Source organism: Pleurodeles waltl, chromosome 3_2 (assembly GCF_031143425.1).
Source record: "Pleurodeles waltl isolate 20211129_DDA chromosome 3_2, aPleWal1.hap1.20221129, whole genome shotgun sequence".
Taxonomy (NCBI): domain Eukaryota; kingdom Metazoa; phylum Chordata; class Amphibia; order Caudata; family Salamandridae; genus Pleurodeles; species Pleurodeles waltl.
In genome coordinates, this window is record NC_090441.1 from 107,069,381 (window position 1) to 107,096,051 (window position 26,671).

Sequence of the window (26,671 nt, forward strand, 5' to 3'; positions counted from 1 at the left end):
CAGTTTAGCATCAAAAGGTATACCGCCGGCTACGCCATCCCAAAATGCCAGCCGGGCATCATATTTATGGGATGATGTTAGCCGGCGGTAAGGCCTGGTTAGTGTCAAAATAGTTCACGCTAATAGGGTGGGGGAGGCGTAGGGAAAACTGGAGGTTGTGCGTCAAAGAATGGTACTAGTCAGGTTAGAGTCAAGGAAATGACTCTAACCTGATTAGCGCCATATTTCGGCGCACAACCCCCATGGACATGACTCTTCTCTAAGTAAAGACAGGAGTCAAGCCCCCTAGCCCAATGGCCATGCCCAGGGGATTTATGTCTCCTGGGCATGGCCATTGGGACCAGTGCCATGTAGGGGGGCCCAAGTTAGGCCCCCCCCATGGCACTTATTTTTTTTTTAATATACTCACCTCCACTTACGTCTACTTACCTAGGATGGGGTCCCCCCCCATCCTTAGGTGTCTTCCTGGTGTGGGTGGAGGTGGGTGGGTGGGGGTGTCCCTGGGGCCAGGGAAGGGCACCTGTGGGCTCTTTCCATGGCCTCTCACCATGGAAAAAGGCCCACAGGTCCCCTAACGCCCAACCAGATCCAGGTGTTAAATATTAGCACTAAGCAACCTTAGCGCCATTATTAAGGCCCGCCTCTCTCCCGTGCACCACTTTTGCACGGGAGGGTAAATAAGGCGCCTGGGCCTTAGAGTCATTTTTTGTCCGTGAACACATACCTTGCATCTCATTGACGCAAGGTCATTTTCCGCCAGCAAAAAATTACTTTAACTCCAATATTTTGACGCTAGACGGTCTAGCGCCAAAATATAAATACAGAGTTAAGTTTGCTCTGAAATAGAATAAAAAAATGATGCTATTTCAGCACAAACAGAGTATAAATATGCCCCTAAGCTTTTAGATACCCACTGGGTTTGATGCACAGTATAAGTGTAAATAAATAAACGCAGTATGAGCATGCACCAGCAATCCTAACTAGATGTGCTGGGCTGATGAGCTCACATCCCTGAGCCTTGGGATATCACCAGCCTGGAAAGCCATTGCATTCCTTCCAGAAGGACCTCCCCCACCAATAAAGTTAGCCTTGGGTGCTGCAGGCTTCAGCTCTGCAGCAGCCAAGGATACATGTCAATCACAGTTCAGGGAGCTACACAGTTAACCCCACTCTGCCCTACGACCAACTAAACAAAGGCAGGGTTAAAATTAAAAGAAAGAAGCTGCACTAGGCTTCCTTGCTCCTGAGGTAAGGGAAATTAAAATGTATGTATTTCTAAAATAAACTGCTCAAAATATATTCACCGGTTTCATCCCCCAGCAAGCCATGAAAGCGATTAGCAGTGTTTAACTGTGTATGTGCCCCGCTTCCAGATATTAATTTGCAGTCTGGGGCTGGAATCCTGAAGTGCATGATTTCTTCGTTTGGCCTTACGAGGCCGTAAACTGCAGCGTTTGGTTTGTAATAGCTGCCAAATGGAAGCATGTGCGAAAGATTTCTTTTGAAGATGCATGCTATACTGGTAGTTAATATAAACTAACTTTTATTATCACTCAGTCCTAGCGTCAGAGGCACATGTTTTAAAGCAACTGCTGCAGAGAACATTGTACAAGTTACAGGTGGAAAGTATATAATCAGTCTTTGAACGTCTTAGCCTTCCGCCTACCCGAGGCCAATAACTTGAATATAATTATACTACAAAGATTTATCTACACCGCTTAATAGTACAGAGATTTACCTACACTGCTATGAAGCACAATTTTCGTGAAAGCAAGCTCTACTTAAACAACGGCGGTTAATGATTTAAAAAACTAGTCACAGCAGAGGCACCTCCATTTGCTTTTCATCACTCTTATTTTCACACAAGGAACGACTAGTGTACAGCAACGGCTTCATATGGTAACCGAGAGCTGCATCTGCTATGTTGCAAGTGTGATCCCTTATTGTTATGCTTAAAGCCCAGAAAATCCTGGCTGACAGCAGATATGTTATCCTTGGCTTCTATTTATTCAGTTTAAGGCAGATCAGTGCTTAATTTGTGCTTGTTGTTTCCGGTGCTGAGCACTGGCACTTCTTTTTGAGGGCCGGGGCTTAGTCTTCTGCCTCAAGCATTTGCTGCGAGCAAAAGACACATATGGGAAAGAGGGAACAACGAAAAAGCGTCACAAAGGAAGAAAGCTGCAAGAGTGAGTTGAAGGGGCAGGGAGTGGCTTTATATGGATTAAAGAGGGCCGAGATGGCTTCAAGATTACGCTGCCTCAGTATTTGTGTTCACACATTTAATTGCAGCAGCCACGTGTTTAAGAGGAGGGCTTAGGGCACCGGCACCTTTTTATTTACAAATTAAGCACTGAGGCAGATACAGCATGAGCCAGGCTCCAGCAATACCCAGGCTACTGACCATTAAGGACTAGAAAGAGGAGGGTGTAGTGGTGGGAGATCGAGGGCAGTCTGAACTAAACAACCAGGAGTTGCCTTTGGAGAGTTTCAGCTAATATTCACCAATGGAATGAAAACAAACAAGTAGGGTAAATGCCTTTCCTATTTGGGGTCAGACTACTCACACCTGTAGTGGCACCTCAGCTAACATCAATCAACATTATGGGGGTCATTCTGACCCTGGCGGCCACCACCGACCACGGGAGCACCGCCAACAGGCTGGCGGTGCTCCCACGAGCATTCTGACCGCGGCGGTTCAGCCGCGGTCAGAAGCGGAAAGTCGGCGGTCTCCCGCCGACTTCCCGCTGCTCGGGGGAATCCTCCATGGCGGTGGAGCGCGCTCCGCCGCCATGGGGATTCTGACACCCCCTACCGCCATCCTGTTCCTGGCGGGTCTCCCGCCAGGAACAGGATGGCGGTAGGGGGTGCCGCGGTGCCAATGGCATGGGCACTGCAGGGGCCCCCGTAAGAGGGCCCCACTGTGTATTTCAGTGTCTGCCATGCAGACACTGAAATACGCGACGGGTGCAAACTGCACCCGTCGCACCCCTGCAACTACGCCGGCTCAATTCTGAGCCGGCGTCCTCGTTGCAGGGGCATTTCCTCTGGGCCGGCGGGCGCTCTTTTGGAGAGCGCCCGCCGGCCCAGAAGAAATGTTTGAATGGCCGCCGCGGTCTTTTGACCGCGGTGCGGTCATTTGGCGGTGGTACCTTGGTGGACGGTCTCCGCCGTCCGCCAAGGTTAAAATCACCCCCTATGTGTAGAGTCCTGACACAAACAACAAAAGTGGCAAACAATACTGCACACATCACAATGTTGGTGTTAGGGTGTGTGGAAACTACTGAAGGCCTACTTGCACTTTCACTTACACTTTCATTAAGATATTGCTATGTAGGTAACTGCTCCGAAGGTATTTGCTTGAGATGGACGATAGGGAACTCCTGTTTTAAACTACAGACCACTATTTAATTTGTAATTAAAAAAATGTAAGTCATATGCTGCTCCAGGCTTGTGTTGCCCCCTGCCAGCAATTTCCTATGCCGATTTCCCATTACTTTCTGGTATTAGTAGTCTCACATTTATAATAAAATAACAAACTACAGGCACCAGAATTCAATGTAAATTCAGACAACATGAGTTCTTATTATTTTTGGAAAGGTTTCTAAATCTGGCCACCTCAGTTCTAGACCAGCCAGCTGGTCACTCACATACTACTGAATGATTGTGCGGGAGGTCAGCAGGGGAGTGCTGGCATTGGCCTCCCTGGATCAAACCAGCCAATGAGAAGCAAAATGCAAGGCAAGTCTGGGGCTCTCTTGGCATGTAGGGGAGGTGGTGGCTTAGAGGTGCCTCTTGTGATTTGCTGAGGTTTCTGGAGAGGTCTGTTGTGTTTGCCAAGGTATTGTAAAGAGTGAACGGAGAGCCATGCGGGCTCTCCGTGTTTCAGCAGCGTGCTCAGCGTGTCCGGGAGGGGCACGGAGCACTAGGCTATAAATAAAGGACGGAACTGTGGTGACGCAGTTCCGAGTGTGGCAGCAACAATACATGTCTCTGCGTGTTCTTTAAACGCCGCTGCGCCACGTATACAATGGCGACGAGCGGGATGCGAGTCATCGCGCTGTAATTATAAAGATACAAGGTTGTACAAGCCTGGAAAGACGTACCGAACGAGTGGTGCAGACAGCCGCTGAAAATAAAGGAGACCACGCGGTGCGGCGTCAATGCTGTGAGGAGCGAAGCCCGTTTGCCTCGTGGTGTGCCTCGCGTCGGCGGAGGGTGGTGCCGTTTGGTTTCCCAATCGGGGAAACCCAAGAAGGTGAGCCCTGCCCCGCTCCGCCCCCAGAAGAGGATCGTCGCGGGGAGCGAATCGCTTTGTCGAGTGCCCTGCCCTAGGGCGTGTCCTTGCTGCCGGGAGAGCAGCTGAAATTGACGACGCTCGTCATTTCAGCTGAGCGCTCTATTTATGAGCGTCTCCGGGCTGCGAAAGCTGCAATTAAGGAGCGCTTTCCCCGAGGCCGTGGAATCTTGAAATCGACAAGTGTTTTCCCCGAGGCTGGGGGAATTTTGAAACTGACACATGTTTTCCCCGAGGCTGGGGAATCTTTCATAAAAGGAGGGGAAGGCGTGCCTAGAAAAAAAAAAAAAAAGAGAAAAAAACGACGCAAGAGTGAAAGAAGGGGTGAAACTGGCAGGCAGACCCTCAGAGAGAGAGAGTAAAAGAAAAAAAACTGAAAAAAAAGAAAAGAGACATCATTAACCCGTGCAAAGCACTGGAGTGAGACAGTGCAAACATGAGTGGCCCACCACAAGACAATGCCAATAATGCCAATCCTCCTCAACCACCAGGGAATACTAAACTTCCAGCACAACTAAATAATAGTATTCACTCCTCACTTACCTCCTTACCACCGTTTAGCCAGCTGATTGACCCGGCCACAGCTGCGCCAAGGTGGAGTCTGTGGATAAATCGCCTAGAAAACTATTTTTGTGCTACCCGAGAGACGGATGGAGCAGTGCGTAGGTCTGTGATGCTGTTGATGGGTGGAGATGAGTTACAGGAGCTTTTTGATTCTCTCCCTGATACAGGGGATAAATCTGATTTTGACGCAGCAGTGACTGCTTTGAATAGGCATTTTGATCCTCAACTTAACTCCGATTACGAACGTTTTAAGCTAAGACAGGCACAACAGACCGAGGTCGAGTCGATGGATATGTTTTACGCCAGGTTGAGAAAACTGGTGAGCTTGTGCACGGGTCTCAACCAACAAGAAGAGATCCGAGCACAGATCATTCAAGGATGTCGGTCTAATGACTTGAGAAAACTTATTCTTCGACAACAGGGAATGTCCCTTGATGACATTCTGATTCTGGCGAGGTCGCATGAACTATCGGCGGTACGAGCAGAAGCCATGGCGGCAGTGAGAGGTCAGTCATTGGCTGCGGCGTCATCGACTCGCGTAGTTCAAGTCAAAGAGGAACAAGTGGATGCCATCCAGACACGTCCGGCAACACCTCGTAAGCTGAACCCCGCTAAACCCAGTGATAGAGCCTGCGGAAGTTGTGGCTATGAACATCGACCGAATGCAGGGTGCCCAGCAAAAGGGCAATCATGTAACCGCTGTGGTAAGCCGAACCATTTTGCTAAAATGTGCAGATCTAGGAGAAACAAGCCAGGTGAACAGAAAGGAAGAGACACGAATGTCAGAGCTGTATCCAAAAGTGCGGAGGAAGTAAGGGATCAGGCGACAGCGAGTGGTCCGGTATTTGAGGAAGATGAAGATGAGGACATTTTTGTAATATCCTTTACGGGAGGAAAACCAGGGAAAAAGAGGCCGCCGCCCATGAGTGATGTTTACGTCAATGGCACGCGGGTTTCTGTACTCAGTGACACTGGAGCGTCTGTCAATGTCATGGATGAAACCCTTTTCAAAAAATTAGTACCTGCCCCGCCACTTACGACGACAGCTACCAAAATATATAATTATGGGGGAAGAGAGCCCCTTCCCCTCAAAGGAATCGTGGAAGTGGCCGTAAGCAGTGGAGATAGATCAGCAGAGGCAAAGTTCTATGTCGTGGCCGGGGATCGCGGCACTTTGCTAGGGTGTCACACGGCTGAAGAGTTAGAGCTGGTATTCTTTGTGCGTCAAATATATGACACTCAAGTGGAACGCCTTCTCCATGAATTCCCGCAGTTGTTCGAGGGACTAGGACGTTTGAAAGGAAAACGCATCAAGTTGCACATAGACCACAATGTGATTCCTGTGGCTCTACGACATCGTCGGGTGCCTTTTCATCTACGGCCGGTTGTTGAGAAAGAGTTGCGGTCGTTGGAAGAACAAGGAGTCATTGAAAAAGTGGATGGGCCTACGCCATGGGTGTCACTGTTGGTGATCGCACCGAAACCGAAACAGCCGGGAGCGATTCGTCTATGTGTCGACATGCGCCTGCCAAACAAGACTATCAAGAGAGAGAGGCACATAACCCCCACTATGGATGACATCATTGCGGATCTGAATGGGGCCCAGTGGTTCTCCAAGTTGGATCTTAATGCGGGGTATCATCAGTTGGAGTTGGACCCTGAAAGTAGGAACATTACTACTTTCTCGACACATGTGAGGCTAAGAAGATACAAGAGACTGAGTTTTGGAGTGTCATCAGCTGCTGAAGTATTTCAGAATGCGATTCGAGAAACGTTGTCCGGATTACCGGGGGTAATTAACTTAAGTGATGATATCTTGATATACTCCAAGATGAGAGAAGAGCATCATCGTCATCTAAGGTCAACGTTGAAACGATTGATGGAAGCAGGGCTAACACTTCATAAGAAGAAGTGTGCTTTCTATCAAAACTCGGTAGAGTTTTTCGGATATGTGTTTTCAAAAGATGGTCTGCAAGTGGTCCCACGGAAGGCTGAAGCGATCCGTCAAGCCCCTGTTCCACAAAATCCAACGGAAGTTCGTAGCTTTCTAGGGATGGCCACGTATTGCGGAAGGTTTATACCACAACTTGCCACCATGTCTGAACCTCTTCGACGACTCACGAAAGGGCAACACCGTTGGGACTGGACTCCGGATGCGCAACAAGCATTTGTGGACATTAAAAATGCGTTGCTGGATAAAGCGACTATGGCTTATTTCAACCCCGGTAGGAAAACTGAAGTGGTGGTGGATGCGAGCCCCGTTGGGCTTGGAGCTGTGCTCTTACAGGAACAGAGGCATCAAGAGTGGGTCCCTGTTGCCTACGCTATTAGGGCACTGTCGGCGGTTGAAACCCGGTATGCGCAGATTGAGCGTGAAGCTCTAGCCATTCGATGGGCGTGCCGCCATTTCCACCTGTATTTGTATGGGCACGAGTTTCAAGTAGTGACTGACCACAAGCCGTTGGACCCCTTGTTTGCGGGTAGTCCACGTTTGGCACCTCCGAGAATTGAACGATGGGCTGTTCTACTTCAACCTTATAGGTTCACGGTTGTATATCGGCCTGGTGCGAATAATCCTGCAGATTATCTGTCTCGACACCCGCCTCCGAAGTTGTTTGATGGTCATCAAGAACAAGATGAAGAAAATACTGAAATTTTTGTTAGCATGGTTGTGCAGTCGGCATGCCCTAATGCACTTCTCGTAACTGACATTGTGAACGCTACCCAGGAAGATGTAATGTTGAGTCACGTCAAAGAAGCGTTAAGTCACAAAAGGTGGAAATATTTTCTAGAGAAGACCCACATGTCCTGCCCTGATCAAAGAGTGGCTATGCAGAGTATCTGGAAGGTGCGTGATGAACTATCTACTGATAATGATGGGTTGGTTCTGAGAGGTAGGCGAATCGTGCTTCCACAATGTCTCTGGTCGAAGGTGATCGAGTTGGCTCATCAAGGGCACCAAGGGGCTGCTAAAACCAAAGCAAGATTACGGGCTAAAGTTTGGTTCCCGGGTATGGATACTCAGATTGATGAAATGGTAGGGAGATGTCATTCCTGCATTATCACGTCAATAGAGCCTCCGAGTTGCCCCGTAGTAACTGAACCGGCCACTCTGAAACCCTGGGCTAAAGTGAGCATGGACTTTGGGAGTTTCCCAGATGGGAGATTGACTGCTGTTTTGATTGATTCATATACCAAATTCCCAGTGGTGGAAGTTATAGCGTCAACGGCGTTTGAAAATGTACGGCCCGTTTTACAAAAGACGTTTGCTTTGTTTGGTTTGCCTGACGAAGTCCGAACTGATAATGGTCCTCCTTTCCAAGGGCAAGAGTTTAGGTCATACCTTGATGGTCTGGCAATTCGTCATCGTAAGATAATGCCTTACTGGCCCCAGGCAAATGGGGACGTGGAAAGGTTCATGCGAACCTTGAACAGAGCTCTAATGATTGGAGTGGAACAAAATGAAAATAGTGAACAATGTCTGTATCAGTTTTTGAGTGCGTATCGTCAAACGCCTCATAGCACCACTGGCTGTGCTCCCTCATCTTTAACGTTCAAAGTGTCTCCACGTGATTGTATTCCTTCCGGTCCCAAGTGGAAACCTCCTGCATTGGACGTAAAAGCCACTCAGAGCCGGCGAGAAGCTACCAACCAGCGAGCGAGTGTCCGACGGCGAGCGAAGTATCGAGGATTCCAAGAAGGGGATCGAGTGGTCGTGAAACATCGGCGAGGAGGAGGAAAGTTCCGAACGCCGTTTGAGCCTGATGTATGGGAAGTAATTGGCATAAAAGGGTCCATGATAACTGCAGCAAGAGGGAGACAAAGGGTAACACGAAACGTATCACATTTTAAGAGGGCTGGTCTGAAAGAGTCGACCAATGATGAAGGAGAGATAGAGGACTTTTCCGATGATTCACCAATACCGGCTGAGGAAAGGAAGGATGCTACAGAGCCAACAAGGATCGAGCAAACCAGGCCTGGTTGTGTTTTTGAACACGGGAGTGGTAGCACTAGAAGTGCGAGGTATGACTTACGCCCTAACCCTGTGCCAAACAGTCAGCTGAGAGACTTTGGGGGTGATTCCGAGACTGGCGGGCGGCAGAGGCCGCCCGCCAGTCTACCCCCGACAAAATACCGTTCCGCGGTCGCAAGACCGCGGAGGGTATTTTGAGATTTGCCCTGGGCTGGCGGGCGGCCGCCAAAAGGCCGCCCGCCAGGCCAGGGCAAATCTACCTTCCCACGAGGACGCCGGCTCTGAATGGAGCCGGCGTAGTGGGAAGGTGCGACGGGTGCTGTTGCACCCGTCGCGTATTTCAGTGTCTGCTTTGCAGACACTGAAATACTTTGTGGGGCCCCCAGGGGCCCCACGGCACCCCCTACCGCTATCCTGTTCCTGGCGGGAGACCCGCCAGGAACAGGATGGCGGTAGGGGGTGTCAGAATCCCCATGGCTGCGGAGCGCGCTCTGCAGCCATGGAGGATTCTCCCGAGCAGCGCAAAGTCGGCGGGAGACCGCCGACTTTCCGTTTCTGACCGCGGCTGAACCGCCGCGGTCAGAATGCTCGACGGGGCACCGCCAGCCTGTTGGCGGTGCTCCCGTGGTCGGTGACCCTGGCGGTCACCGACCGCAAGGGTCAGAATGACCCCCTTTGTTTGTTGAACAGTGTGCAATGACCTCCAGCCGTCTAATTTGGACTCTGTGAGCGACATGAGGGTTTAGGGTGCTAAGAAACAAATTTGTAGTGTTCTCAGTTATTAGTTATTTGTGATTATTCTTTCAATTTTATATTGAGGGTTGTTTCGCATGAAAATGTTTTCATTATTTGTTTAAGTTCATTTTTGTTAATCCCTGTTCATGTGGAGTAAAACATGGGAGGGATGTAAAGAGTGAACGGAGAGCCATGCGGGCTCTCCGTGTTTCAGCAGCGTGCTCAGCGTGTCCGGGAGGGGCACGGAGCACTAGGCTATAAATAAAGGACGGAACTGTGGTGACGCAGTTCCGAGTGTGGCAGCAACGATACATGTCTCTGCGTGTTCTTTAAACGCCGCTGCGCCACGTGTACAGGTATTAGTGCCATTGTTGGCATAAAGTGTGCCTGCCACTCACATTTAGCAGGAACTGAGCCATTTATATGGAGATATGAAAGGGCTGCTCGAGAGTGTGCAAAATGTGAAAGTCTAATAGATTAACCATAATTTTAAAATGTATAGAAAAATATATAAAATGCCTAACATTTGTAAAATTAGTTACAAGAGTTGTTTTATAAAAAATATAGTTGAAGTGAAAGCGCTGCCACCTGGGTTGTAGCCAGCATAGGCAGGAAGCATTAGGGATCCCTGCCCAGTTCAGGAGATCACCAGATTGTTTTCAGGAAAAATTCAATGGGTGCTTCACTGTGCTTTTATGAGTTAGCCAACTATCTGCTTCAGTAGAATTTGTACAGTTGTAACAGGATGCAATGTGTTTGTACAAGTAAGTTTAAATTAATGGCATGGGATTTATGGTACTTCCTCAGCTTGCTTGACAGCTTTGCTCTGTGTGATCAAAAATGTGCAAGTTTTAAACTTATGGTGACATAAACAAAAATACATTGCACAAACTTTTGTCTGATCGTGATATAACAGTAAAACTTATTGAACACTCCCCCTTCACCAGTTTCACCTCTTTCACCTTTCTGAAACAAAATCCATTTAGCCCACCACCCCAAAAATGCATCCGTGCTGGTGGGAAATCTGATAGAAATTCATATTGTTTTATCTCATCTTCTTTGAAGCTTGATTCAGTATCTGAGATTTTGGGAGTGAGGGGCCTTTTCAACTCTTTCAGTGAGACTGAAGTCAGAGATATATATTTTATCAAGACTTGTATGATCTGCTGCAGTACTTTAAAATAACATCTGAGATATGTTATGATATAAATGCACTTTGTGGTAGTACCCTCTATGCCCCCGTTGGACAGTCATGCTTGCTTGTTACACTCGCTCTTGCAAATTCACAATTTCGTTTTATATCCAACCACTTTCAAAGTTCACCAGCCACCAATGCCATCACCGCCAGAAAAACCCTGGTGGTAAGGGGCAGTCAAAGCTGGTAAATGATCCCCTTGCATAGAAATGGGCCATCTGCCAGATTATAAATCTGGCTCGTAGTACTTTAAGATCCTGCCCATCATAGGAGTACACTTCTAATGCCCCCCAGACCTCAAGGGAGGCAACTGGAGACTCACAGTTTGTCAGGCATGGGCCACATTGTAGGGTTAATCCCAGGGCTAGTGGTCACAGGCCAGCTGGGCAGTTGCAGAAAGAGGCCTCTTGTAGCTTGTTCTAGTCCTGTAGCTTTAACAGGAAGTCAGGCATGTGACCCTCGGAGTTCATTTCTTTGTCCTTGGTGCAGAAGAGAAAAGAGATCCAGTCTTCTAGGCTCTTCAAAAGTCTCAGACAGCAGGTTCAGTCCTCTTCTGGTCTTCCATAGGCCTGGCACAATTAAGTGGGTGGGAATGACCCATGGGGATGCCCTGACCAATGGGTGAAAGGTTCCTGGGGCTAACCTGACCTACTTTGGTTATTTTCATGATGGCTGAAGTCTTTGGCCACACTAAACTTGGGATTTGATGGGTGAGAGTGAGTGTGAAGTGTTCTGTCTAGATTGGGTGCGCATCTAACACTGAAAGCAAGCTGGACACAAACTCAGGACCCTCAATAAGCCCAGAGACAGATGACTGGCAGAACAAAAAGTAGGGTTATCAGCAACCAGACAATCAATACACAAGAACTGTTTTGGAATCTTGTTTCCCTCCTTTGAAGTGTTCCCCAAGAGTTATAAGTAAACCCAAGCAAGCTTTGACACTGTAATGTTAAAAAGAGGCCCAAAGTGATTGGAGCCGGCCTAGCTGAGCAGACAAAGGAGTAGCCGTGCAAAAAGGAGTAGCAGTGAAAAGGTGTTAACTAACATTTGCCTGTGACACAGGAGACCTCTTTGACGTGTGCTCCAAGTGTTATATGAAAATCCCAACAGATATGTCAAACACGATTTTCAGAGGGATCATCCCTGCCAAATTTAGGTCAGCCTATTGTTTCATCCTTGGAGAAAGTTTATACCCATTCACACCTATTCAAATGCTTATTGCTGGTTCACAGAAGTGGGAGAACAAACTGCAGATTAGCAGGGAGCTGAGGCAGGGGAAAAGTAACTTTCTAAACATTGTTTTTCCTTAATATTTAATAAAAATCAGATTTCATCATTAAGTCCGAATTTTAATAACTATTATAAAAAGTTGTTTAATTATTTTTCTAGCTAGTCCCAATTCCGAAATACGGTATTAATATTTAATGAACACCCAGCCTTGCTACATAACTGTAAGGGCATGTATAACATTACAATTTTACTTGTCCCATTTTTAAATAACATGCACTCTGCATTATGTGTAATAAGGCCTACGTAGGGGGTGAATTATAAATATTTAAAAATAATTTTGAGGTCTATCAACAGGAGTGATTTTGACATATCACATTTGCAGTTTAAAACGTCTTTAGCCAGGCTAAAGAGGGTAGGCCTTCAGTCATAGTTACACTGTCATTGTAGGTGATGACATAATGATGCTGAATCCACTAGTGACATTTAACTTACAAACCCTGGCTACACTTTATACCATATACAAAGCACTTATAGAAAAGGTCCATATAACACTTAGGAGTTCCCCTATTTTCCAATGTTAAGAGGAGCAGCACAAGCATCATTGATTAGCAGGGGCAAAAGTACACTGATCACACAGAGTTCTAAAGCCAAAAATAGAGTCAAAGTCAAAAGTAGAGTCCAGCAAAAGGAAAAAAGCCTGGGATGGTCATGCAGAAAAAGCACATTTCCTATTAACTCAATTTCCACAGGCTCTCAATCATGCGGTTCTACAGTTTTTCTCTGGTTTATCAATGATCTTCTTAGAATCCGTTTTGGGATGTTGACCTTTTCACTTTCCTATTCCATGGTCCAGTTTGACTACTAGATCAATCAGATCATCTCAATCCCTAGGGTGTCATCAATTTGGGACAAGGAATCCTTAAGGTCATCATTGAAAGCAAATGCTTCTTTTTGTGTCCTTAACCCCACATTTTTGGACTGATGCTGTTAGTTTTTGGGCCCTGAGACTGCACAGAGGCCTGCTAACCAGAACTCACTGCCAGTGTTCTGACCCTATATAAATTGTATGTCGAATTGGATATACCCAAATGGCAAGGGGTGGCTTACTTATAAGTCCCTAGCATATGGTACCAAGGGCATGTAAGGCAGAGTGTTGACTCAGGGCTGCAGCGCTGTGCCATCATGTGTGTGACAAAGTACAAAACAGCTCCCAGTCTGCCACTGCGGACTAGAAGGACAGTGTTTTCATTGCAAGCTCGACTTTGCCATTCACTCCAATAGCAATGCAACCCTATCCCTAACAATATATATGTCTCCTCTAAGGAAGGCTTATAGAGCCCTATGACAGAGAGCTGTGTTTTGTTAAGTAAGTCATAGATTCTTAATATTTTTTAACAGCAACACTGTTGTTTTGCTGTGGATACATTTAACAGCCCCATTGGCCAACACAGGGTTACCAGTTGGCACCCCAATCCGGTTAACTCCTGATTGGGACTGCCTAACTGGGTCGTGTAAGGGATCAAATTAATCATGGAATTAAACCTGACCTGATGCCCAGGTCAAATGTAAGACCACTGTCAAAGTTCAGCAACTTTTTTAAAGTTGATACTGTGCTCTAGCTAGCCCAGTAGTCTTGTAAAGACCCTGGCACACAAACAACTTTCTGACCACCTGGGAAGATGTGTGAACAACTCCCAGCACAGGAGCAAAGGTAGTTTCTGCAGAGTGAGGTGTCCCCTCCTCTCCCAGAATGGCAACTCAGGGTGTTAGCCCAAATGATGTGCTTCAAAAGTGAAGACAACTTTGTGAGCGAAGTTGCCCGAAACACCCATGAGCAGGATGCCTTTTGTTTCCTCAGACAAAGTGGAGAAATGGTCATGGAGGGAAAACTCGCCCCTCAAACTAGTTCTACCATGAGTGTGGTACCCTTTGATAGACACACCTCTAGGGTGGGCTACCAAGCTCCTAATGATAAAGGAAGGGTCATGCCATCTTAACCGCTTGGGTGACCTGGACGTAATGGTTACGTCCTGGGCAACACCGCTCGGGTGCCCAGGACGTAACCATTACATCCAGATACGAGCCCTCGGGGGAAGCGCTAGCTATACCCCTGGGGTCCTCGCACCCTCCTCCCCTGGGCAGGGATGGAAGGGGAATGACTTCCCCTTCCACCCCTGCCCACTTGACCCTCCCGGTGGCATCCGATGACAGAAGCACACTATTGTGCGCTGACCTCATCAGAGACCTACCCCCTCCGCGCTGAAAGCTGAGCATTTCTCCTCCGATCAAGTGGAGGGGCGAGAGAGGCATGAAAGGAGAGGAAATGCCTTTTATGTCTCCCTCAGCATTTTTGCTGCCCGATCTCGATGCTATCGAGCAGCAGAAATGCCACTAGACCCCAGGGATTTGAAAAAATATATATTTACACAGAAGGGAGGGGCCTCTAGGGCAAGGGCGCTCCCCAGGGTGGCAAAATATTTTTAGGCCTTTTATGCACCCACTGGGTAAGATCAGCCTATTAAAATTAGGCTGATCTGTCCCTTGGAGGGGGGAACCCCCAGACACCAGGGATCTTTTTTTTTTGTTTGTGTTGTTTTTTTTATATGTGGGGAGCTCCCCCGGGGTAAACATTAACTCTAGGCTATTTCTGCACCCCTAGAGGGCAGATCAGCCTATTTTTATTTGGCTAATCTGCCCCCAAGGGGGGCAGAAACCACTAGACACCAGGGATTTTTTTTTCTTAATTTCACGTGAGGATAGTGAGCCCTTAGGCAAAGGTCGCTCACCTGGGGGGTCAAATTTGTTGTAGGCCATTTCTGCCTCCCTTGGGTCAGATCGGCATATTGTAATTAGACCGATCTGCCCGGTGGGTGGGCAGAAACCCCTAAACACCAGGGATTTCTTTTTGTTTATTTAATTTTTTTATATGTGGGGAGCGTCCCCTTAGGCAAGGGTCGCTCCCCTGGGGGGCAAATTGTCTTTAGGCAATTTCTGCCCCCCAGGGGAGCAGATCAGCCTATTTTTATTAGATCAGAAACCACTAGACACCAGGGATTTTTTTTTGGCAATTTCACGTGAGGTGAGCGACCCTCTAGGCAAGGGTCGCTCCCCTGGTGGGGCAAATTTGTTGTAGGCCATTTCTGCCCCCCTTGGGGGCAACTTGGCCTATTGTAATTAGGCTGATCTGCCCCCAATGAGGGGCAGAAGCCTTTAGACACCAGGGATTTTTTTGGGGTTTATTTTATTTTTTTTAATGTGGGGAGCTACCCCTTAGGCAAGGGTCGCTCCCCTGGGGGGCAAATTTTCTGTAGGCCATTTCAGCCCCCCTTGGTGGCAGATCAGCCTATTTTTATTATGCCAATCTGCCCCCATGGGGGGCACAAACCACTAGACACCAGGGATTTTTATTTTTTTGCGTCAATTTCACGCAAGGGGAGGGACCCCTTGGGCAAGGGTCATTCCCCTGGGGGCAAATTTATTTTTGGCCATATTTGCCCCCCTTATGGGCAAATCAACCTATATTTGGAAGGCCCAACAGAGACCAGGGAAGATTTTTTTCTCAAAATAAGAGGATGGAGTATGGCCATACCCCCAACCCAAATAAATGGGGCCAAAGTTGTTCTGCTCACCAGTGGGCAGATGGAGCAATTACCCCGGATCCACACCCCGTTGGGGGGGGGAGGGGTACTAGATGCCAGGGAATTTAAGAAAACAAAAAATATTAGGGTGGTGGCTACCAACCAGTATGGGCCTGGTTATGCCCCCACCCCAACTGAAGGCGGTAATCGTCTTTCAGCTCTCCCCCTCACACACTAAAACATCTTATCCACGGCCAGCAAGAGGACATTTGATTGTTTGGGGTTTTGGTTTTACATTTGGGCCGTGAAAGCTTGGCTAACTCTCAAAATCGTCCACTTGGACTGGTGAGGGCTGCACTTTTTGGACTTTGGGACACTGCCATTTAGAAAAATCCAAAAGACCAAGACACATCTGAAAATTAAACATCTGGGTGATTCCAGGGTGGTGTGCTTCACATGCACCCCACACTAGTTTCTTACCCACAATGCCCTGCAAACATCCAACTTTGCTGGAAATCACACATTTTTTCCACATTTTTGTGATGGAACCTTCGGGAATCTGCAGGAATCCACAAAAGTCCTACCACCCAGCATTGTCTCATCTATACAGATAAAAATTCTACCCCACTTGTCAGCCTAAAAGTGTTTTTTTTCAAACTGCCCTTTTGGACCAGCTTTTGTTGCTCCTCAATTTTGACATGTTTTTGGCTCTTCGCCCTTGCAGGCGTTTGGCCCACCTAAACAAGTGAGGTATCATTTTTACCGGGAGACTGAGGGGAACCTTGGGTGGTAGGACATTTTTCCCAGTGCGGTGATCCCACACAGAAATGTGGGGAAAATGTGATTTTTTTTAGATAAATTTGAGTTTTGCTGAGGATTCTGGGTAAGAAAACACTGGGGGATCCATGAAAGTCACACCTCCCTGGACTTTCTAAGGTTTCTAGTTTTCAGAAATGTTTGGGTTTGGTAGGTTTCCTATATGGCTTCTGAGCCCAGGACTAAAAACGCAGGTGCCCCCCCGCAAAAACTTGTAGTTTTGTATTTGATAATTTAGATGTGTCCAGATAGGGTTTTGGGGCATTTCCTTTCACGAGCACTAGGCCTAACCACACATGTGAGGTACCATTTTTATTGGGAGACTTTGGGGTACGCTGGGTGGAAGGATATTTGTGGCTCCTCTCAGATTCCAGAACTTTCTGTCACTGAAATGTGAGGAAAAAGTGATTTTTTGGCCAAATGTTGGGGTTTGCAAAGGATTCTGGGTAACAGAACCTGGTGAGAGCCCCACAAGTCCCCCCATAATGGATTCCCCTAGGTGTCTAGTTTTAAAAAATGTGCAGGTTTGGTAGGTTTCCCTAGGTGCCTGCTGAGCTAGAGGCCAAAATCCTCAGCTAGGCACTTTGCAAAAAACAGCTCTGTTGTCTTTAGGAAAATGTGATGTGCCCACGTTGTGTTTTGGGGCATTTCCTGTCACGGGCACTAGGCCTACCCACACAAGTGAGGTACCATTTTTATCAGGAGAGTTGGGGGAACGCTGGGTGGAAGGAAATTTGTGGCTCCTCTCAGATTCCAGAACTTTCTGTCACCTAAATGTGAGGAAAAAGAGTTTTTTTGGCCATATTTTGAGGTTTGCAAAGGATTCTGGGTAACAGAACCTAGTGAGAGCCCTACAAGTCACCCCATCCTGGATTCCCCTAAGTGTCTAGGTTTCCAAAATGCGCAGGTTTGGTAGGTTTCCCTAGGGGCCAGCTAAGCTACAGATCTAAATCCACAACTAGGCACTTTCCAAAAAACACATCAGTTTTCAATGTAAAAATGTGATGTGTCCATGCTGCGTTAGGCCTACCCACACAAGTGAGCTACCATTTTTATCAGGAGACTTGGGGGAACACAGAAAAGTGTTATTTCCCCTTGCCTTTCTCTACATTTTTTCCTTCAAAATGTAAGTCAGTGTGTAAAAAAGACATCTATTTCAGAAATGCCCTGTAATTCACATGCTAGTATGGGGACCCCAAAATTCAGAGATGTGCAAATAACTACTGCTTCTTAACACCTTATCTTGTGCCCATTTGGGAAATACAAAGGTTTTCTTGATACCGATTTTTCACTCTTTATATTTCACCAAATGAATTGCTGTATGCCCGGTACAGAATGAAAACCCATTGCAAGGTGCAGCTCAATTGTTGGCTCTGGGTACCAAGGGTTCTTGATGAAACTACAAGTATATTTCCCTACAACAAGAAGAGTCCAGCAGACGTAACGGTATATTGCTTTCAAAAATCTGACATTGCAGGAAAAAGTTACAGAGTCAAACATGGAGAGAAATGGCTTTTTTTTTTCACCTCAACTTCAAGATTTTTTTATTTTAGCTGTTATTTTCTGTAGGAAAACCTTGTAGGATCTACACAAATGACCCCTTGCTGAATTCAGAATTTTGTCTACTTTTCAGAAACTATTCGTTTTTCGGGATCCAGCATGGTTTCACACACATTGCTGTCACTAACTGGAAGGAGGCTAAAAGCACAAAAAATAGTAAAAATGGGGTATGTCCCAGAAAGATGCCAAAATTATGTTGAAAAATTTGGTTTTGTGATTCAAGTCTGCTTGTTCCTGAAAGCTGCGAAGCTGGTGATTTTAGCACCGCAAACCCCTTGTTGATGCCATTTTCAGGGAACCACAAACCTTCTTCTGCAGCCCTTTTTTCCATTTTGTTTGCAAAATAAAAGTTTTCACTGTATTTTGGTTAATTTCTTGGTCTCCTTCAGGGGAACCCACAAACTCTGGGTACCTCTAGAATCCCTAGAATGTTGAGAAAAAAAGACGCAAATTTGGCATGGGTAGCTTATGTGGACAAAATGTTATGCAGGCCTAAGCGCGAACTGCCCCAAATAGCCAGAAAAAGGCCTGGCACCTGAGGGGGAAAAGGCCTGGCAGCAAAGGGGTTAAAAAGGGGCAGTAATATGACACCCTGAGATAGCCATTATCGCATTGGCTGATGACCACGTGGTCCCCTCAGGAAATGTTTCTGGGATAAATATGGCACCCCTTTTGACCCTCAGATCATCCTGGAATCAGAGAGAGGACTGAAGGACTGCCCAGATGCAGTTGAACCCACATATGGAGAGGCTAAACCATTAGGAGGACTGCACATGTTGCAATTTGGGCTAGCAAAGTTTGGGCTGTGCCTGTGGCTCCTTGCTTGGGGGAAAGTTGATACCCAGCCCCTACCTACAGCAGTGACTGGAAGGATCAGTCGGCTAATCTCCTGGAACCAGCTCCAGGGACACAAGAGCTGAAGTCGCCCAAACTGACAAGTTGGTAACCACTGCAGACGTCTTGCTACTACCAATCCCCGGGCACCCAAAAGGATAAATCCAAGGTAGCCAAAAGTTGCACCTGAGTCTGCCTGACCTGGGAGTGCTATCCAAGTCCAGATTCATCATATCAAAGGGACACTAACCCCCTCCTAAGGATCTCGCCTCAACTGCATTGCAGACTCACAGTAGCTCAGCATCAGCTTGCCTGCTACTGCAATGTAGCTTACTTCGAATGACCCCAATCTCCGTGGCCAAGTTCATCCCTCTTCACCCGTGAACTGAGGAGCACCCACAAAGACACCCCGTCGACTGCACCACAACTGAAGCATCCTTTGAGAATCTTTTGCCACCGTCTCTCAGCCTGAGGACCACTCCATTGAAGTGTATTGCAGTTTCCCTGTAAAGTTTGGATTTTGCTTCAAAAACGCTCTGGTGGCCAGGTAACTGACGAAAGTGTCCACTCTGGCCCCTAGAACTCTGTCCTGCCGGAATTGGTTTCCCAATCAGAGCCGGAGTAGCTGAACTTTTCAAATGTTTTCAAAGTTTCTGTTGACCAGTGCTTGTTAATAGTGATACAATCTTCTAAAATCTTTATCTCCGGAACCCTTAAGCAGATTATATTAATCAAGGTCTTTAAAAAATCATAAAAATATAATCTATGTTTATAAATTGGTATCTTCTTTCTTTAGTGTGTTGTTGCTTTCTTATTTCAATATATTGGTGAAGTTAAATGCTTTACACATAGGTCGTTTGCTAGGCCTTACTGCTCGCAGCCACAACTATCCAGGGTTGAGCTTGAGGTTAAGTACACAAGCCTGACTGGCTGGACCCAAGATAGTATTTGTGAGTGTACTGCACAACAAGTCCCACAGCCATATCATATAGTACACCCAAATCCTCACATTCATGGAAACCCAGATAAAATAGAGATTATCTTTTTTCCTTCACGCCAGTTTGTTTTTCTGACTACCTACTGAAATTAGATAAAAAGGTTCACAGGTCCCTGTTTCCGTGCCTTATACTCAAAAGTTGATTATCAACAGATCACTTATACATATGTCTAGTGAAACATTTTCTCATGTCTTCCTTGAAAATATGACAATTATACAAAAGAGGCTCATATCTTTCACCAAGAGAAATTAACAATAAATCTGCACTACCCCCAAGATAAATTGAAATGAATGCAACTGACCTAAACGGGTATTGCGTTTGCACTGATTCATGAATATAGAAAACTTAGAATGATTCTCATTAATCTTTCTGATGGAGGACAAAGGATTGGTTGGGGTGTGGACACCAAAATATGTAATGGCTGACCTACAGATATATCTACTTGAGGGAATGGTGGATTTACATGAAATTGCCCAAAATGTGAAGGTTGAAGAACAGGTCCAGGGATTGCTGTAGGTCCTTTAGAAAGGGGGAATTTACAAGGACCTCCCATAGGATGATGTTGTTGCAGCTCATCTCTCAAACTTAAATGTTCTTGTCTTAAAGACTGTAACTTCAAATCAAATCATGGTTTAGAAAGTGCAACTACTCACCTGTAAGGGTCTCAAGATGCTAAGGGGGTTTGTCCTGTGAGCTTCAGTTGAGGAGCCAGGTTTTAAGGTCCTTCCTGAATTGGGGTAGCGATGGTGACTGCCTGAGGTGCAGGGGCAGGGTGTTCCAGCTCTTTGACGTGAGGTAGGCAAAGGATCTCCCACCATCCAAGGTCTTCCATATGGGGTGTACGGTGGCTAATGCTTGTTGAGCAAAGACGTCTGGTGGGGGAGTAGAAGGTGATGCAGTGGTTAAGGTAGGTGGGTACTAGATCTTTGAGGGCCTTGTAAGCATGGACGAGGAGCTTGAAGTTAATACTATTTTCGATAGGGAGCCAGTGAAGGTCTCTTAGGTGATTGGAGATATGTTTGCGGCGGGGAATGTCCATGTTGAGTCTGGTAGAGGCGTTTTGGAGGTGCTGTAGCTTCTTGAGGTTCTTCTGGGTGGTACCGGTGTAGAGGGTGTCACCATAGTCGAGTCTGCTTGTAACCAGGGCATGGGTTACCGTTTTGCGGCAGTCCTTTGGGATCTATTTGTAGATCTTCTGGAGAAATCATGTTTGAAAGCAGGAGGATGCAACTGAGTTGACTTGGTGTTCATGGTGAGCGATGAGTCCAGGATGATTCTGAGGTTGCATGCAGTGGTTTGTTGGGGTGGGGCGTGCCGAGAGTCGATGGCCACCAGGAGTCATCCCAGGCTGATGGGGATGGTCCCAGGATGAGGATCTTGGTCTTGTCAGAGTTGAGCTTGAGGCAGCTGAACTTAATTCAGGTGGCGACTGCTTCCATGCAATTGTGGAAATTCTTCTTGGCAGTAGTGGGGTTTTCAGCCAGTGAGATGATCAGCTGGGTATTGTCAGTGTAGGAGACGATGTTCAATAAGTGGTCCCTGACAATGGATGCAAGAGGGGCCATGTAGACGTTGAAGAGTGTGGGGCTGAAGGAGGAGCTCGTGGAACTCCGCAGCTGATCTCCAAAGGTTCTGACAGGAAAGGTGGGAGTTTGACTCTCTTTGTTCAGCCAGTTGTTGTCATCAATGTGCTTACGGAGCTGAGCGTTGATAGCCTTTTCGATGACCTTGGGTGGGAAAGGCAGCAGAGAAATGGGGCAGTAATTCTTGAGGTTCAGGGGGTCGGCCGTGGGTTTCTTCAAGAGTGGGCAGATCTCGGCATGCTTCCAGTCCTCTGGGAAGGTGGCTGTCTCTATGGAACAGTTGAGGGTATGTTGAAGCTCGGGTGCGATGGATGTAAGGGCCTTGTTGGAAATGAGATGAGGACAGGGGTGCATAGGAGGTCCGGAGTGAATGCTACTCAAGATGGTGCAGTTCTCATCTGTGGTGAGGATGGTCCAGCGGTGCAGAGTCTGTGGTGGTTCGATGGGATAGATCTGTGGGGTTGTTGGAGGGCTTGGAAGGTCTTGGGATCATAAGTTGTCGTATATGTCTTTTATTTTCCAGTGGAAGAAGTTGGCTAGCCTGTCACAGGAGTCTTTAGACTGAGGGATGCTTGCTGTTTCTGATTGGGAGTTGGCAAACTTTTACCACGGCGAAGAGCTCTTTGGTGTTGTGAGTGGTGGTGCTGTGGTTCTACAAGGGAGCTTTCCTGGTGACTCTGATGGGGTGGTGGTAGGATTTGATGGCCACTTTGAAAGCTTCGAAGTCTTCTGGAGATTTGCAAATCTTCCATCTTTTCTCTAGCCATCTGCAGGTGTGCCTGGAGTCTGGAATGTGGGGCAGAACCAGCTGGCCTTCTTGAGGTGGTGTTTAGTTGAGGTCTTACGGAGAGGTGCTTGTGTGTTAGCACATTTGGAGATCCATTGGTGGAAGTTCCGTACTAAGATGTTAGTGTCTGTGGTGAGGGGCGAGGGAGACTTCCTGAGGATGTTGAAAGTAGGCATGGGCAGAGTTTGTGTAGCAGCACTACGCAAAGTCTAAAAAAAACTCTGCCCGACTACATGGAGTCACTGGCAACGTGAAGTTGTATCTCGCATTGGAATTCTCACACGAATGGCACCACACGGTTCGCATGGGCGTGGCCATTTTGGGTTTTTTGCTTGTTACGGTGCTGAGGCCTAGTTTTATCCTCTGTATATGTCTCCCATTCCCCACTATTAAAACCTTTTTTCACCTAGTTTCTTTTCATTATATTACCTTTTCTCTTTCTGCAATTATATTTTAACTTTTCTTCAAATTATTTTGTGCTTTTGGCGACTTTTTAGCTTTTTCTTTTTTCCTTTACTTTTTTTCTTCCTTTTCCTAATCTTTCCTTCCTTATATCTCCCACCCCCCTACATCTCCAGCACCCTTGCGGAAGGTGGCGACATCAAGGGGTGCAGCCCCACTCCATATTTTCTGAGGTAGAGGTGGCTGCCTTGGTGTTTCATGTGCAGAGCCACCTCCCCTTAACCTTGGCAGCACGCGGCAGTCCCGGTTCTCGGTACGGCCTCCGGTAGTGCCAGCAGCACTGGGAGAGGGTGAGCTGGGCTGTGCGCCGCAGCTCTGGGGTCCAGTGCACCTAGCAACAGCTAATGCACCACTGGGCCAACATCTTCGATCGTGAGATGGACCTGCTCGACCTGCTAGGCGTCAAGGTTGCGGGGCTCGATGAGTAAAAATAAATTATTAGTTGTGCTCTATGCTAATAGTCTCTTCCTAAATAGCAGGCATGCTGCTCAGTAACTCGCAGGTAAATTAACTTTACGCTACAAATATAATATTGTGTGATCATAGTTGTAAATGACCTCTTTGAAAGGACACCTTAACCTTTTTTGCCTTCCTCCTATTCTTTTTCTTACCTCGTTTTTGCTGGCTTTAGGACTCTGGACACTTTACCACTGCTATCCAGGACTAAAGTGCATGTGCCCATAGGGCATGGTGCTATGTAGGTAAAAAGGCAGGGCATGTACATATGTGTTTTACATGTCCTGGTAGTGGATAGACTAGCATTAGGGCTGCCCTCATATTTTTTGAGTGGTAGATTCTGATCTGAAAGGGGTAACCAAGTCACATTTAGGTCCATATTTATACTTTTACATACAAAACTGCATTAGCACATATTTTGACTTTGGCCCTCATTATGACATTCACGGTAAATTCCACTTACCGCCACACTGACTACCGACAACATACCGCCGCTGCCACAGATATCCGTTCACCATATTATGACACACACACACCAATCTGTCACTATTCAGCCACATACACAATTCCACCACACCAAAGGTCAGTGATAAACTGGCAGTATCAAAACCCATACTGTTACGCCAACAGAACAACTCCCACCACATTATGACCAATGAATCACCACGGTGGACATTCAATGGCGTTAAACCATTGGCGGTAAACACCGAAGCACTCAAAATACACACACACATACAAAACAACATTACATTGGTCAATTTGAATAACACACACCTGACACTCATACACACACCCACACCACTATAAAACACACACCCACACTACCCACAACCCCTTACGAATACAAACCATTGGCACAAGACACACCACGACTACAGACAGAACCAGAGCCACACACCACCTACACCTATACACCACTCACGCATCCCACATCACACACCCCAACACATCACCAGACACACCCTCACTTACACACCTTACACAACACCAATGGCACAACAAAGACACCCTCGAATCTCAGAGGAGGAGCTAAGGGTCATGGTGGAGGAAATCATCAGCCACAGCTAAAATCATTAGCCACAGCTATTTGGAGCACAGGTGCAGCAGATATCCATTTCTAGGAAGATGGAGCTATGTTGGAGAATCGTGGACAGGGTCAACGTTGTAGGAATACCCCAGAACAAGTGACGACATCAGGAAGAGGTGGAGTGACCTACGGGGGAAGGCGCGTTCCATAGCAACATGACACCAACTCGCTGTACAGAGGACTGACGGTGGACCCCACCTCCTCCCCCACAACTAACAACATGGGAGGAGCAAGTCTTGGCAATCATGCATCCTGAGGGCCTGGCCGAAGTAGGAGGAGGACTGGACTCTGGTAAGTCAACTCAATACTATTATCACCCTCGTACCATGCATGCCATCACATACCCTCACCCTCACTCCCATCACTCCAACACCTCCCACACACCCCACCATCACATCCCACCCATCCCAATGGCAAGCCCTGCATGCACCACCAATACATGGACATCACTCACAGCCCTGCATGGACACTTATCACCAAAGCATGCACAATAGAGAGAATCAGCTAGCCCACCACATACCAACTTACACAAGTTAAACCTGCCATGGCAACTACAAACAAATAGAGCAACCCACTGATGCACAATATGTCACACACAGACACAATAACACAGCATTTACATCCCTACAGGTATCCTAGCCAATGTCAGCGGAAAAGAGGTGCCAGCACTATCCAGTCCCCCAACTGAAGAGGCCCACAGTGATGACAGCAACTCTGGTCGCCTGGATCTAGATGACCAACTTGGCCCATCAGGGACCTCTGGACCGTCGGATACCCAAGTCCAGTCACATACCACCACAGAGCCTCCCCCATCTGGAAACACCACTACAGCACCCACCCAGCGTACCCACACCTCTGTCCCCAGGACATGTCAATCAGCAGTGTGTCCACCACTATAGGGACCGCAAGTCACACCTCATACCCAAGACAATCAGGAACCTGGGGTCAGTGGCAGTGGGCATACAGTTCAGGGGACAGAGGCACAGGCCACCAGGGACACTGGGATGACTGCTGTGTGCCAGGGGGAGGACAGGACCAGGAAACCGACTCTCCAGCAGGCACTGACCGAGATCCTAGGAGCCTACCAACATTCCCAGGATATGCTGGGCCAGATCCTGGACAACGTACAGGAGAACAGACGGCTGCAGGAGGGACAGTAACAGGGGATCAGGGAGGACTTGCGGGCCATCAACACCACCCTGCTTTCCATTTCAGGGGTGCTGGCAGACATGGCCAATATTATGTGGGAGGCAATCTCACATCCATGCCACTAGCCAGACATCTGAACTGCATTCCACCTCCGCTGCTGCTAGTGGACAGGAGGCACCACCACAGGACAAACAGGCCACCAGCACCCCTCCCCCTGCAGAAGGAAAACCACCCTGCAAATGTTCCCTGCGATCCAGGCAGAAGCCAGAGACTATTGCGAAGACCCGGACAGGAAATAAGACTCTCCTGAATGTCACCCTTGTGTCCTACTCTGTCACCCTATCCACCTTGAACTGCCATTGCTCTCCTTCCTATGTACCCTTGGACAATGCATCTGTGCTACAAATAGACTGGAACAATACCCTAGACTCTCCACCATCATCACCCCATCCCAATGTACTTGCCCCTCTTCTTCTTTGCACTTTGATAAACACCTTTGGAAAAAATAAAAGTATGGAGTATGTAAGATTTTTTAAGTATGTATTCATTTAACCAGGTTCAAACATTGCAATTCAACTGTACAATAATTTTCACATAGGAAAGACCGGTAGTTTCCTGCAGTGATCACACCAGGAGCGATAGTGGGGCACCAACATCTGCAAAATGAATTGCCAAAGGGTACAGTGAGTGGGCATGGAAGTAGGAAATAACAGCACGCCAGTGCAAACATAATCTAAATAATGACAATGAAATGTGAAGTAACACTGTCTTACCTGTGTGTCATTGGAAATATTGTCATATCACTGCTGTTCTGTTGTCCTCATCCTCATCCTCTGCCTCCTCATCCTCACTGTCCACAGGATCCAATGCTGCCACAAGGCCATCTCCAGTCTCCTCCTCCTGCATAAAAGGCACATGGCGTCTCAAGGCAAGGTTGTGAAACATGCAACATGCCACGATTATCTGGCAGACCTTCTTGGGTGACTAGCAGAGGGAACCACCAGTTAGATGGAGGCACCAAAACCTGGCCTTCAGGAGGCCAAAGATCCATTTGATTATCCTTCTTGTTCGCCCTTATGCCTCATTGTAACGTTCTTCTGCCCATGTCCTGGCATTCCTCACAGGGGTCAGTAGCCATGATAGTTTAGGGTAACCTGAGTCACCTGCAAATATCGAGGGACATCATTTAGCCACACACAATCCTATATGGCCCACAACATACCCATACACCAACATATGCTGGGTGGGAACCAGGGCTCACCTATTAGCCACACCCGGTGCCTCTGTAGTTGGGCCATCACATTTGGGATGCTCCTATTCCTCAAGATTAGGCATCATGAACAGACCCAGGACACTTAACATTGACATGG